We start from the raw sequence: 13903 nt of genomic DNA on the forward strand, positions 1-13903 counted from the left end.
GGGTGTGATGACATCATTTAATTCAGATATTACTGCAAAGTTTATGTTTTTGTTATAAAAACTGGTAAAGGAGCATTATCACCACAGATACAGTCACCCTTTCTTACTTTTGATTTAAACTGCAGTAAATTTTGCAGAAATATAGTAGAATCCTGGTAATTCGAGCTCCAGTATTTTGTGGTTCCATGTAATTTGAGCCGGTCTTAAGAAAATTAAAATTTTACTTAAAACTAGAGTAAAATCCCGTTTTTATATGTTGTTGGCATGTGCATTTTTTGCACTTCCGAATGTGTTACATTTTGATTTTTTTTCAATTTTCCATGTACAATACAGGTAAAACTGTCCCACTTAGGGTTTTCGTTCATAATGCACAAAAATAACCCTGGCCTCAGACTGCTAATGCATTTATATTACAGATTGGCAGGTACCATTAGGTTTCGAGGAGTGTGCTGGCTGTATCTTTGTTGTTCCTTCACTAATTGGGATCGCACTTCAATCAGTTGTACAGTAGATACCATCTTTTCAGAAAAACATTGTTACAGTATAGTAATCCCTACCCAGCGACAGTGGTCACTAAAATACAGCTAAGTAAAAATACAGATTTTAAAGCAGTAACAGGCTGACCGTTGTTGTAGATGGTACTGTAGTTAGCGCACCTATATGTTACTTCTAAAGTGTTTTACAGTAACTGTGTGTTTCTTAATGTTTTAATTGTGTACATTACAATGAGTGGCAGGAGTAAAAGAAAATTTGTGTCGTTGAATGTGAAACTGAAGACTCTGAAAAGACTACATAAAGGAGAAACATTAAAAAAAACATGCTGCTGAGTATGGAGTCAGTGAACTGGCAGTTGGAGATTGGCGTAGAAACAGAGACAAAATTGAAATGTTTTCATCTAACAAGTGCTTGGGTATTTCGCTGTTTTGAACGGAAGTCAATGAAGAAATCTGAGTACGAAAAAACGAGTGAAGCTTTGTTCATTTGGTTTCCTCAACAAAGACAAAAATGAAATCCAATTTCAGGCTCTATTCTGCAAGAAAAAGCATTATTTTTTATGAATGAGTTAAAGAAAGGTGAGGACGATTTTACTGCAAGTTCAGGATGATTGGATAAGTGCAAGAAGCAATACGGCATAAGGCAGCTTGAAATTTGCGGTGAAAAACTTTCTGCAGATGCTCAGACTGTTACACAATTTTGTGAGAAAAAAATATATATATACAAGAAGAAAACCTTACTCCTGATCAACTGTATAATTGTGATGAAACAGGACTAAATTATAAAATGCCTCCATCTAAAACTCTAGCCGCAAGAGAAGTCTGTCCCGGGCTACAAGAAATCTAAAGAGAGGTTGACAGTTCTTGCTGCATGGAATGCAAGTGGAGACTATAAACTGAAATTACTGGTAATAAGCAAGTTTGCTAAGCCTAGAGCTTTAAAAAATATCACTGCATCTGCACTGCCTGTTACATATGTCCACCAAAAATTAGCTTGGATGGACAAAAATATTTTTAAGAAGTGTTTTAAAGATTTTGTTCCAGAGACCAAAAAATACCTAAAGAAAAAGTGCTTGTCTTCCAAAGCAATCTTAACACTTGACAATGCTGGATCACACCCTGACAAGGAAGAATTACAATGTGACGGTATTCGCGCATTGTTCTTACCCCCAAACGTGACGAGTTTAATACAGCCCATGGACCAAGGCGTTTTACAATGCTTGAAAAAAAAAAGTATTGTCGTCATTTGCTTCACATGCTTCTACAAACAACAGAAGGTGAAGGAACCATCAAGGAATTTCTAAAAAAAAAAACTACGATAAAAGACGTAATTTACTGGATAAGTGATTCATGGTCTTCAATAAAGGCGGACACACTAAAAAGTCTTGGAACAAGATTTTACAGGATGAAACAGATACCAACAATACAGACGAAGATGATCTACCTTTGGCAGAACTGATGAAAAAGCTTGCTGGATGTGAAAACGCGAATGAGAGTGAGGTTTCAGAATGGATGGACAGTGATGAACAGTTTGAAGTGACCGATGTTGTTGAAATGATAAGTGAACGCGCTAAAGACAGTGGTGACGAGGAATTGCCTGAAGAAATTCTACCAGTGATCACTCACACCGAGGGTTTGGCAGTGCTAGATGTGGCATTGCGTTACATTGAACAGCAATCAAAAGCTACTCCAACTGACACCATGCTTCTTAGAAGATGGTGCGACATTGCTGCTAAAAAACGAGGATCTATTTTAAAACAAAGGACTCTGGACAATTTCTTTAAAATGTAACTTGTGTTTTTGAAACTTGGAAATGTTTACCCATATCTAACACAAGTATGTACTTTATTGTGCTCATTAAATATTTATTCATGATTTACTCTTTGATTTAGTAATATTTCTGTATAATCAGAGTTTTTGTAATTCGAGGTAGTGTCTCAGCCCCAGTTAGCTCAAATTACCGGGACTCTACTGTATATTGAATTAGATGATATCACCCTTAAGAGAATTGTAACTTTCATCGATTTTTCTCTGTATCCTTCACTTGTATTTGCATACATTTTACACTAAAACTGCTACAAAATATATACTAGTTATCAATACATTGATAATTATGGCGTCATTGTAGTGTATAGTTAAACAAATGAATAACTATCATCGTACGACAAGAAAAAGTGTTGAGAATAATAGTGTTACAAGAAAATAATAATGTCGCCAAATTACCTCATCTACATTATTATAATGTAGAATGGAGCTTCGATTATGTTTTTGCTAACCGTCGTTTACTATATTTTAATATCATTAAATTCGATTATTGTAGAAAATCTACTAATCGTTATTTTTGCTAGCTCTATTATTGAAAGTCAAATGACTACGACATATAAGTCATAGTCGTTAATATAAGTAACGGTTTTTAATCATGTTTATTGGATGACAGTTTTATAAATTGCTTACAGTCACTTTAAAATAAACTCTCTTGTTTGAGTAAAAATTTTTGTTTCTGTACAAAGATATGTGATAAGATCACAGTTCTTTAGATCCACTGTTAGTGATATAGCTCGGCAACTTTTTTTTTCATAGCTGCTTATTCGAACACACTTTTAAAAATTTTCATCCTGCTGAATCTAACATAGTTTTATCTCACAAAGAAACTAAAAAAAAAATTAAAAGATGGTGTAAATAAAATTCTATTGAATGCAGAGTTTTAAACGTAAAACGGCCATACCATGTTGAAAATACCGGTTCTCATCCAATCACCAAAGTCAAGCAACATTGGGTGCGGTCAGTACTTGGATGGGTGACTGCTTGAGAACACCACGTGCCATTGGCGAAACTTTTTATTATTAAGACACTGGGAAAGATTCAAAAACAGGCTCTCAAGCGTTGTCGTAATAATTCACCATTAAAATGAGACACACTCACGGACAGGAGATGCGAATTCGATTATGTGCAATGTTCAAAACATACAGAGATGAGCCTGCCTGGAGAGAAATAAAAAATAGGTTGCAGCCGCCAATTACTCTTCAAGGAATGACCACTTATATAAATTGAGGGAAAGAAGACAGAGGACGGACACTGGAAAGTTTTTTTTTTCTCAATCATACTATCAGGGACTGGAATGCTTTACCTGCAGACTTACTGAAGGCTTTATTTAAAAATAGGCTTAAGGACTTTACTAATAGACGGTAGTATATTATACACACTATTTAAAGGGTATAATTGATATTTTGTTATTGAAGTGTTGTATCAGTGAAGAAGTGTGTTGTGTCAGTGAAGTGTGTTTCTGTCAGTGAAGCTTTATAGTTTATAGTGGCAGTGCAAAGTATTTGAACAGTGAAATGTTTTTGGAATGTTAGTGAAATCAGGATAGAATCAGTGAAATGTGTTGTAGTTCCAGTGCAGTGAATGAGTTGTCAGCAAAATGAGAGTAGTGCTGAAAAGTACTTGTGCAGGTATGAACATATCATACTCGTGGGTTTTAGTTCGACCTTAGGGTTAAGATAGAAATCTTTAAATGTTATTTTAAGTGATCGTCCTTCATTTAGTTTAGGATGTTCCCTGTTGTTGTTGTTATCATTAATTGTGTTTATTATTAATTGTCATTATTGAGTAATTAGTTACCACTGCCACCGGGTATATACCCATTTGCAGTGTGAATAAATTCATACATACATACATACATACATCCTAGTTTGCAGATTTACTTACATTTCCTCTTTTTGACAAGCTTTAGTCGTTTGTTTTATTGTCAATCAAATTGGTTTCTCTGAAGGCCGAAAAGAACTCCAATTTTAATTTTTTTTTTTTTCATATGCAAATAGATATTGCGTCCAATATCTTCCAAGATATTCTTGATTATTTTCTTTGATTTTGTTTTTCAATCACTAAGTGATGATGCAGAATTTCTTAACGGAAATAATGTATGTACTTCGGTACATCATAATAATATATGATATGCGAAAAATAATCACTTTATGATTTAAGACGGCGCTTACTCTGTCGGATCCCTGCCACTTAGTCACTCATAACGAGTGCACCTCTGCACATATGTGGACATTGTGCCACTGTCATACATCTATGACGCAGTGCATGAGGGTAGGCCACTAGAGGGAACCCAAGAGGTGGAACTTAAACTGAGAGGATTCGATCTGACATCGGGATGGGAATCTGGTGTGGCTTAGTGGATAGAACGTCAGCAGGTAGAGCTGAAAACCTGGGTTCAAATCCCGGTGCAGGAGAGAATTTTTCTCTGTTCCACTCATCCTTCATCATATGATGACGCAGAATTTCTGCACGGAAATAACATATGTAATGAATTTAAATACTATTATAGTCACAATCATGCCATGGTATGAAATGTCACATCAACAGACGTATATACGTCACCAAACATCGTAAGATGAAGATAACATATGTACTTCAGTACATCATAATATATGATAAAAACATGTCGTAGTTCTTCAGCAATCACTGCTTTTTCCTTTCCTATTCTTCAAGAATGCACTCCATAATAAACCGAAATTCAAAACCTACATTCTCTTTTCCCTTCTCTTCATCTCCGAAGAATTATGCTGCAAGTACAATTTACAGAGTGTTTCGTACTATGTGGAACTCACGTCAACAGTGGACAGGAGAGACAAAAACAATGCAAAAAGTTCATGTAAACATTTGTCCCATTTGATCTTGGTTTCAAGTTATAGTCAAGTTTGTATGTCAGTAATGTGGAACTGCTTACCATTACAAGAAGTGCTCAAAATGACCACCTTCAGCCTGAATGCAGGCCTGCAGTCATTGTGTTGTAGACTGACTTGTTCCTTCAAAAATATAAGTTTTTGTCAGATACGTTAGCAGCTATCTTTGATATGCTGACAATGCATTTCAGTGTTGGAAATAGACTGTGATTAAACAATTATTTTTAAGTGGTACCACAAATAAGATTTCAATGGATTTAGGTCTAAAGAACGCACAGGCCAGCCATAGTATACTCGTAAACAGGTCGAGTGATAACGCAAATGTACAATGAGGGACACAATAGTTGGACGACTCTAGTATTTTCTAAGACAAAGAATGCCATACTGTGCATGCTCCAAGCCGAAAATTTTGGTTCATATGACGAGATATTCATATTGCTTTTCTGTTTAAATATTACATACCTATGCTGGGAAGAAATTAAAACTCTGGCCTCTTATGAAATGTGCTACAGATCTTGAAATATTTTTGTCTACTCAACAATTATGTCCCTCACTGTACAGTTCAGTTGGCTTTAATTCGGAAATATGGACAAATGTGTTTCATTGTTTCTGTGTCTCCTATTCACTGATGAAGTAAGTCCCAGATAGTACGAAACACTCTGCTTAACTCTGAAGAATAGGATCTGGAAGTTAATGTCCTAAAAAACTAAGAAATACACAAATATGCCCTCAAAAAGTACAAAATATGCAATAAATATGCACTAATAAATGAAGAGAAATTAACTTTCCTGTAACAAAAGCTAATGTTTATGATCTTACGTTATTCCTCAGAGACTGAAGCAGAGGTGGTTCCATTGTCTAAAATCAGCAAAGAGTTGCAATTCATAGCCAATACATGGCTGAGGTTTTCAATTGAGAAACTGCGGTCTGTTGTCCCTGAAGATGCTTCTGTATCATGAAAACCTTTTTCCACGTCACATGAGGTTATTGGGAGTGTTTAAGTGATAATTGTTCCACGCACAGAGATGAATCCTTTGGTGTGATACCGGTATCACACAAGTGTTAGTATCCAGGATTTATTTTTTTAATAATGTTAGTCACTTTTTCCTTTACCTTTTGCCCTACATTGTCAGGAACAAAATTCAGATTAGATTTCGTTTCTTAAAAAGTGGCTAGTGACACACATAAGGGAGTCCCAACAGTTTCCAGTGGCAAGACTGCTTTTGGTACTCTGTAAAAATGAACAGATATAAATACGAGATTCCTTTCCAACTTATTTTTTGCCAGTATCTTTTCTACTGTCTCAATAGATGCAGCATTACTAGAGTTCAAAGAATTAAGTACCGCTTTAACTGCTTGTTGATGCTGAGCATAATATAAGGCCATATCAAGTAATTTCCCATTGGGTGGATGGAAGTGGACTATTAGGTGCTATTGATCTAAATATCTGACCTCTTTGATGGGCATTTAATAAACATTTTCTTTATGGAAAAATGCAAGTCAGCAACCTAGCACGTGATGTTTGAGTATTTATTTCAGTATGGTAATTCACATATTCTATCTCCCACACAGCTCCTTGTAAATCTTATAAATATGTCATATAGGTCTTAAAAGTATTGACAATATTATGCTCTTATAAAAATGATGAAATTATGCACTTATATGCAACATAAAACCATGCTCAATGAACTCACAAATCGATAATTCGTATTATTCCTCAAGGACCAAGAAAAACAGCAGTAGCAGCTTTTAGATTGTTTACAGACAATGATTGTTTGGCGAGCCACCTCTACAAGATAGGAATTCTGACTTCACCATCCTGCACTCTATGCAAGACTCGAACTGATATGAATGAAGAACATCTGAAAACCTGCAGCACACTATCTGGAGACAAAGACCTAATTCAAAAGTACTGGAGAGCAAGAGCGCTAATGGGTTCATTGCTAGATGCCGGCATTAAACAATAACAACATAATTCGTATAGATAATGTGTAAGCATGTAGTTGTACCCTCTAGGAAAAAATATGCAAATGCATGAACTTCTGGTTTAACTGATGAAGTATGCATATAGCTATATGACTTTTGCACAAAGCGCATATGTAACATAGCTTTCTGTGATAAAACTTTTACTGTAGTTACATGGGAATGAAATGAAAACAGCCCAACATTTTGTGTAACTGTGAAAGCTCAGAGATGTTGGAAACACAACAACAGAGTCTGAACAGGTTAGCAACCTTCTGGTCAAGATCTTATACCTAACACAGGAATTTTGGAATATTCTTCTTTATATAAACTAGGACAAGCATATAGCACAATAAGCCAGTAAGTGCAGTGCAATCAGAGACAAAAAAGCAGATTGGCTTGGGAGAAAAAATAGCTTTGCCCTGAATCCACAATGATGACTAGGACCCGGATTTTTATGTAATTACATAGCCCTATTCCATTCCCTCCAATCTATCCACCTATAAATTTAAAATATTTGCGAACTATGTTATTACCACTGATATACAGAGCATAAACTAACTGGCTCTGCAGTGAAGCAAGCGGCAGTATTCAATCCGGCAGCGATGTAAAGTTGGTACTGTGAGTACCTGGTTTGAACATAGGAATATTACATCTCCTGTCTCGCTCCCTCCCATCCTCCACCATTCAATGCGACCAAGGTCATTGACTACCTGCATGATACCAACACAACTCCTCAAGTCCCCGCATTCTGCTAGCCAATTCTCCTGCAGAGCTAGTTAGTATAAGCACTATACTAACATTTCAGTTTACATATTATTAGATATTTGCATAATTATTACATAAAACTACATATTTTTAAAGGTTACATATGTTAAAAATATGTCTGCCATCTTATTTAGCTTATCAAAATTACATGTGATTTATTTATTCATATACATCACAACCCATAGAAAGCAATAACATATGAACATTTTCGGCATGGTATGCCATCATCAGATCGTAAGAACCATTAATAACAAGAATGAACACTTTACAATTATTATGAATACAATACCATAGTTATAAACAATTGCCATACGATAATTAAGATGAGTAAGTTAAAATTGAGCGACTAGTTGATCATATGGTATATGGCATCAAAGTTAAAAACAAGTGATACAAGATTGTTCGTTTAACATATGACATAAGTTTAAACTGTATAGAGCAATGAAAACACTACAATTGAATGTAAGTCTGTTGTATGGACTGCTGATTTCGTAATGTGAAGTGATACAAACTCTTCCTTGGAAAGTGCGTTACATGTTGTGTGTTTCAGTGAAGCCTTATGAACTGCAAGTAAAGTATTAATATCTTGTTATTAATGGTTCTTACAATCTGATGATGGCATACCATGCCGAAAACGTTCATCTGTTAGTGCTTTCTATGTGTTGTGATGTATGTGAATAAATAAAATCACATGTAATTTTGATAAGCTAAATAAGACGGGAAACATATTTTTAACATATTTAACCTTTAACAATTCAGCTTATCGGAAATCCTACAAACATGATTATAAATTACATATTTTTAGTTTTATCATTTTTACTTTTCAAGTCAAATCTTCAGGCAGGATCTAACTTGTCAGAACCATATGGCTTTCAGTTTCTTGGAAATGGAGAAGTTGGGACTACATTATTCTCTTTCTTAGATTCAGTAGTGTCTAACAGTACTGTCCCTTAATCCTCTGAACGAGAGAAGAATGTCGTCTTTTAATCGTTTTCACCTCTTTTATAATAATGAAATGCACACAATGTGCATGAGTAATGGATATGGATTAGTCTCTGCAAAATTTAGTTAGTGATATTATTCTCTTATACCAGTTTCCAGCATTGAACGTACTATTAGATTTCTAATAAGTGAAATTAAATCTGTGGTATTTTTCCTGTCTCTTTGCTTACATGATAGCAATTGAAGGGTTGATAGGAAAAACAACCCATGTCAGTTTTAGCCGAAAATGAGATATTGGTACTAATGGAAAGCTAAAATCATGTGGCGTCTGTGTATGCTTAAAATACAGGCAATATATTTATAAAGTATTGGGGTATTTATATTTATGCTTTAAGTTTCCTATCCTTTTTACATAACGAGATATAATGTTTTCCGCTCCCCTGAAAAAAATGTTTTTTTTTTTGACATGGGTTGTTTTTCCTATCAACCCTTCAATTGTCAAATAATAGAACTGCTGTTGTCTTCGAAAGTTTGAACTGCTTAGGGATGAGACGGAAAATGATATGGTAGGTACATTGGATTATTTCAATAAAACCTACATATTGCTATGATGTACCAAAGTACATATGAAGACGTTATTACAAAAGCAGCCCTAGTCATTTTTAATGAAATTAAGTTAAGGACACATTTGCTACTATTTCAAATGTTTATAGACTCCAAAAATGACACATGCCAGGTGCAATAACCATAAGGATAAACACCAGTTGTACGGAAACAGCTGACATGTGTTGTTCTATTTATTTTTATTATCCTCCTGAAAAATAGCAATTTTGACAAGGGTTGTTTTTGAAATAATGTCTTCACATGATATTTCCTTGCAGGCACAGGATTCAGACCCGAGTTTTCAGCTCTACGTGCTGATGCTTTATCCTCACCAGATTCAAATTCTGATTCCAGATTGAATCCTTCTCAGTTTAAATTCTACCTCTCAGTCCCCCTTTGGTGGTCTACCCTCATGTACTGTGTCACATAATATGTGACAGTGGCACAATGTCCAACACTATGTACAGAGGTGCACTCACAAGTGACTAAATGGCTGGGTTCCGATGGAACATGGCGCCATCTTGAATCACAAAGTGATTACTTTCGTTTATCATATTACTATGATGTACCCCGGCCACTTTATCACTCGTAGTAAGTGCACCTCTGTTCATAGTCTTGGACATTGTGCCACTGTCACATATTCTGTGACACAGTACATGAGGGTAGGCCACCAAAGGGGAACAGAGAGATAGAACTTACCCTGAGAAGGATTCAAATTTGAATCCAGTGTGGCTTAGTGGATAAAGCGTCAGCACATAGAGCTCAAAAACTGGGTTCGAATCCCAGTGCTGGAAAGAATTTTTCTCTGTTTTGCCCATTCTTCACGATATACCTACATAGACAAGAGGAAGGAGGAGACTCATACCACTCTGATATCTCCTCCTCTAACTGTAGTAATGCTTTGTCATTTCAATCATAGGGTTATCATACATCCCGAAAAATCGAAATCGTCCCGATTGTGTGTCCTGAAAAAAGTGTCCTGCCACAAATCTATAAAAATGATAAAAAAAAAAACTATTTTAGAGTGCACTGTGAACAATGAAGAGAAGCACGATATTAAATTTGTCAGTTTACCATTTATCACTGCAGAAAAGCATAATACTTGTTTCTGAGTATGAAAATATTTTTCGAGTTTTTTAAGTCAGATATATTCTTCCTTGTTTCCGTACATCTGACAACTCTGCTTGAGAACAGAAATAGAACAGAGTACCGATACTGAAGCCTACTGTGGTGTCTGAAAGTACATTTAGACTATATACCTAAATTATGACTCAGGCTGTATTTTACCAACCAATGTGACCGGTCCATTAGGCCTTACATTTTGCTCTCTTCCTGTTTCCAGTGCTTATATTTCCATCTTACATGGAGGTAGAAGTGATTTGTCAAAACATATCTCATCCATGAAACATAAAAATGCTTTGTCAGCTTCTGCAGGCACTTCTAAATTAAATTCATTTTTCATAAAATACACTAATGAAGCTATGGCTGTAGTGGTTGCATAAGAAACAATGGCCTGCCACACAAGCATAACATATCCTGCAGTAGTAAACTATACGGAAAAATGTTTAGTGACTCAGAAATCGCAACAAAGTTTTCTAGTTCCAAACTAAAACAGAAGCCATTATAAACAATGATTTAGTACTTCATGGTAGAGAACTTGTAAAAACTGCTATACAAAATCTAAATTTTGTAAGTGTAAGTACTGATGCTAGCAATAAAAAAAAGATCACAAAAGCCTATTTCAGTCCGATATTTTGACTAATACTTGGGTGTTAAATGTAAATTGATCGAATTTAAATTTTTAAGTGGTAAGGTCAAAAATGTTTTAAATAATTTGTCACATTGTGAAGTAAGTTCTTCCAAGAAAGAAACTACAGAGACTTACTTATAATATACATTATGCATATTATGTTGAAAAATGCGTGACATTTTTTAAGTGGATGATTTTTGACGAGATCCCATAGTGGGAAAACATTGAAAAATCTATCGACTTTATTTGTAATACAGACATCAGAATTAATGATTCTTAACTATTTGACTAGTCGCTATGCTTGAAACAGTATTATGTGTGCAGAAAGATTAGATGGGGAGAAAGCTAAAAGTTACAAAAATAAGTAAACTGATGCAAAGTGAGTGTCGTTTTTTCAATCATGCTAATCTCCTGAGCAGTTTTCATAACTACTGAAATTAGCTAAATTTTATTTTTATTCCAGCCATAATGCTAAGAGGATATTTTCTCTCTTGAACATTCAGTAGACTGGTAAGCATAACAGATTAGAAGTAGAGGTGGGGTATGACAGCATTTTGCCGTCACAGCTCTGGAAAAATCACTGTGATATATAATAGCAATTTTGTCACAGTGTGATTTTTGTGTTCGGATGGTTCTTGGCAATTGCGAATGTTGTAATACCCTGGCATTCAAAGAGTCACTCATTAAAGATGATGGCAGGCAATACATGCCACTTTCCAATGGTAATGTAATCATCAGTCGTAATGTAGGCTAGAGGTTTCTTCTTGCTGCAAGTCCCAGCTTGTCTGGGTTCTTCAAGTCTTTAATTCCTGGTCATTATACAAAATTAAGGAACAGAACTCTTCTTTGCAAGGGGAATGTATATCAGAACAAAGCTGAAATGAATCCGAACATTACAATCAAAAGGCGCAGTACAGCCTGTAATGTACCAAACACAAATCTTCATTATGAGACCCAAACCATTACTTCTAACTGATAACCAGTGATGTGTTCGGTCTTTTTCTTTCACATATTCCATAGCATTAGATTATTTGAGATTTTATAGAAATCAGTAATGAGCGTTAAATTCTTCTAAATGAATGGTCTTTGGCAATATGGACTATATATCTGCAGTGCTCGGGAAAAGTGACACAAGTCAGTTTCCACAAACCTTTTTTGATAATTTATTGACAACTTACGGAACATCTGCTCGCTTGGAAAAAAATACATAAGTATTTCTCCCATTACAAAATCAAATCGACATAAACCAGTGTAAGTTGTCAATAAATTATCAAAAAAAGGTTTGTGGAAATTGACTTATGTCACTTTTCCCAAGCACTGCAGATAAATAACACTATACCGGGTGTTCAGTTGAAAGTGTGCCTTGGCTCACTGTATGCCGTCATGTGGCTAGTCGATGAGCCTAGAGAATTCAATCTTCCTACACTTCCGCAGAGGTGTATTACTTATGTGCAAGAGAAGTTGCCTAGTAAGTATGGCATTCATTCAGAAGAGTACTTACCGATACGTACGGTAACGCCGGTAGTGGCAGGAATGTGAACTGTTTCGAAACATGTACTGAGGTGAGCGTTTTCTTACTCTCGGGATATGTGGAGAGGTTTAAGACGATTACTTACGTATTTGTTGACATTAACTTCGACGGTCAACATGGACACGGAGCATCTGATTTGTAGTGGAATGTTGCCGTACGCAACCTATGTACGACTTGCCCGCGCAAAACACAGTTCGAAAGAGGTTATGGTAGCACACAGACCGTACAGACCGCCATCTGATGCTACGACGTTCAAGTTATACCGTACACGTTCTCAAGTTCAGATTGAATGCCTTGATTAATAGGCAACTTCTCTGACACAAAAGCTGAAACTCGCTTCAAATCGCTGACTCAACAGTGACGTCATGATACATTTTGAAATGAACACCCAGCATTTAATCAAAACATTTCAATATTTCCTATCTCAAACCTACAGTTGTTTATGTTCAACTATCTTCTGTGAACTGAATTGATATACTGCTGCCATGTCTTGTATAAACAATAGTGATTAGCGCAAGGAGTATACTGAAAACAAACCACACTCTGGCCTGTGTTATCTGATATGTGTCCCAAGAATGTTTACAAAGGTGAATTATTCCTGGAAGAATACAGCCGAAGCAAATGCTTCAGTATGTAAGAGTTGCCCTCGTTAACCTCTAGAGTGGGATGATAGTTATTTAGATCCCATATATTTTGTCCCTTCAAGTTAATCTTCTGGCTTGCAATTGTCTGGTCTCTGGAGCTGTCACATACGTACATCAGTCGCCATACCTATGAATCACATATCGGTCTGAGATGGCGATTTCTCAGAGCAGTGATTTTGAAACTATAGTCACAATCAGAACCAGTGACAGACCTACCACAGCGACAAAATCACAGGTCTGCAAATCACACCTCATCATTAATTAAAAGCACCATCGATTAAAGCAATGTTGTTATTACAGTATAACAAGAACAACCTGCTGGGATGTATAACAAAGTCAGAAAAATATGACTAGTAAGCTTAATCATGTAAAAACTAAACTCGTTTCTTTCTATTTGTACGTAGGTTATTATTTATCCCTTCCAACTGTATCCAACATCAATCCTGAAAAATTGTATATATGGCAACCCTAGATCATCATAATATGCGGATGTTTACATACAAGATGCTAGAAAAGAT

General features: G+C 35.7%; 3 protein-coding genes and 1 pseudogene across 3 annotated transcripts in view; 2 read left to right on the top strand and 2 right to left on the bottom strand.

Annotated features, from left to right (window-relative positions):
- Positions 1-13903, bottom strand: part of Rpn13 (regulatory particle non-ATPase 13) — a 625061-nt gene that overhangs the window by 494683 nt on the left and 116475 nt on the right. The gene's annotated exons all lie outside the window — the stretch shown is intronic.
- The window catches only part of AGO1 (protein argonaute-2), a 235727-nt gene that overhangs the window by 169285 nt on the left and 52539 nt on the right, over positions 1-13903 (bottom strand). The gene's annotated exons all lie outside the window — the stretch shown is intronic.
- Positions 1-13903, top strand: part of mRpL53 (mitochondrial ribosomal protein L53) — a 36478-nt gene that overhangs the window by 12133 nt on the left and 10442 nt on the right. The window lies entirely within an intron of this gene.
- On the top strand, positions 3206-3324 carry LOC138715831 (5S ribosomal RNA; annotated as a pseudogene).

Source organism: Periplaneta americana, chromosome 15 (assembly GCF_040183065.1).
Source record: "Periplaneta americana isolate PAMFEO1 chromosome 15, P.americana_PAMFEO1_priV1, whole genome shotgun sequence".
In the NCBI taxonomy this organism is placed as follows: Eukaryota; Metazoa; Arthropoda; class Insecta; order Blattodea; family Blattidae; genus Periplaneta; species Periplaneta americana.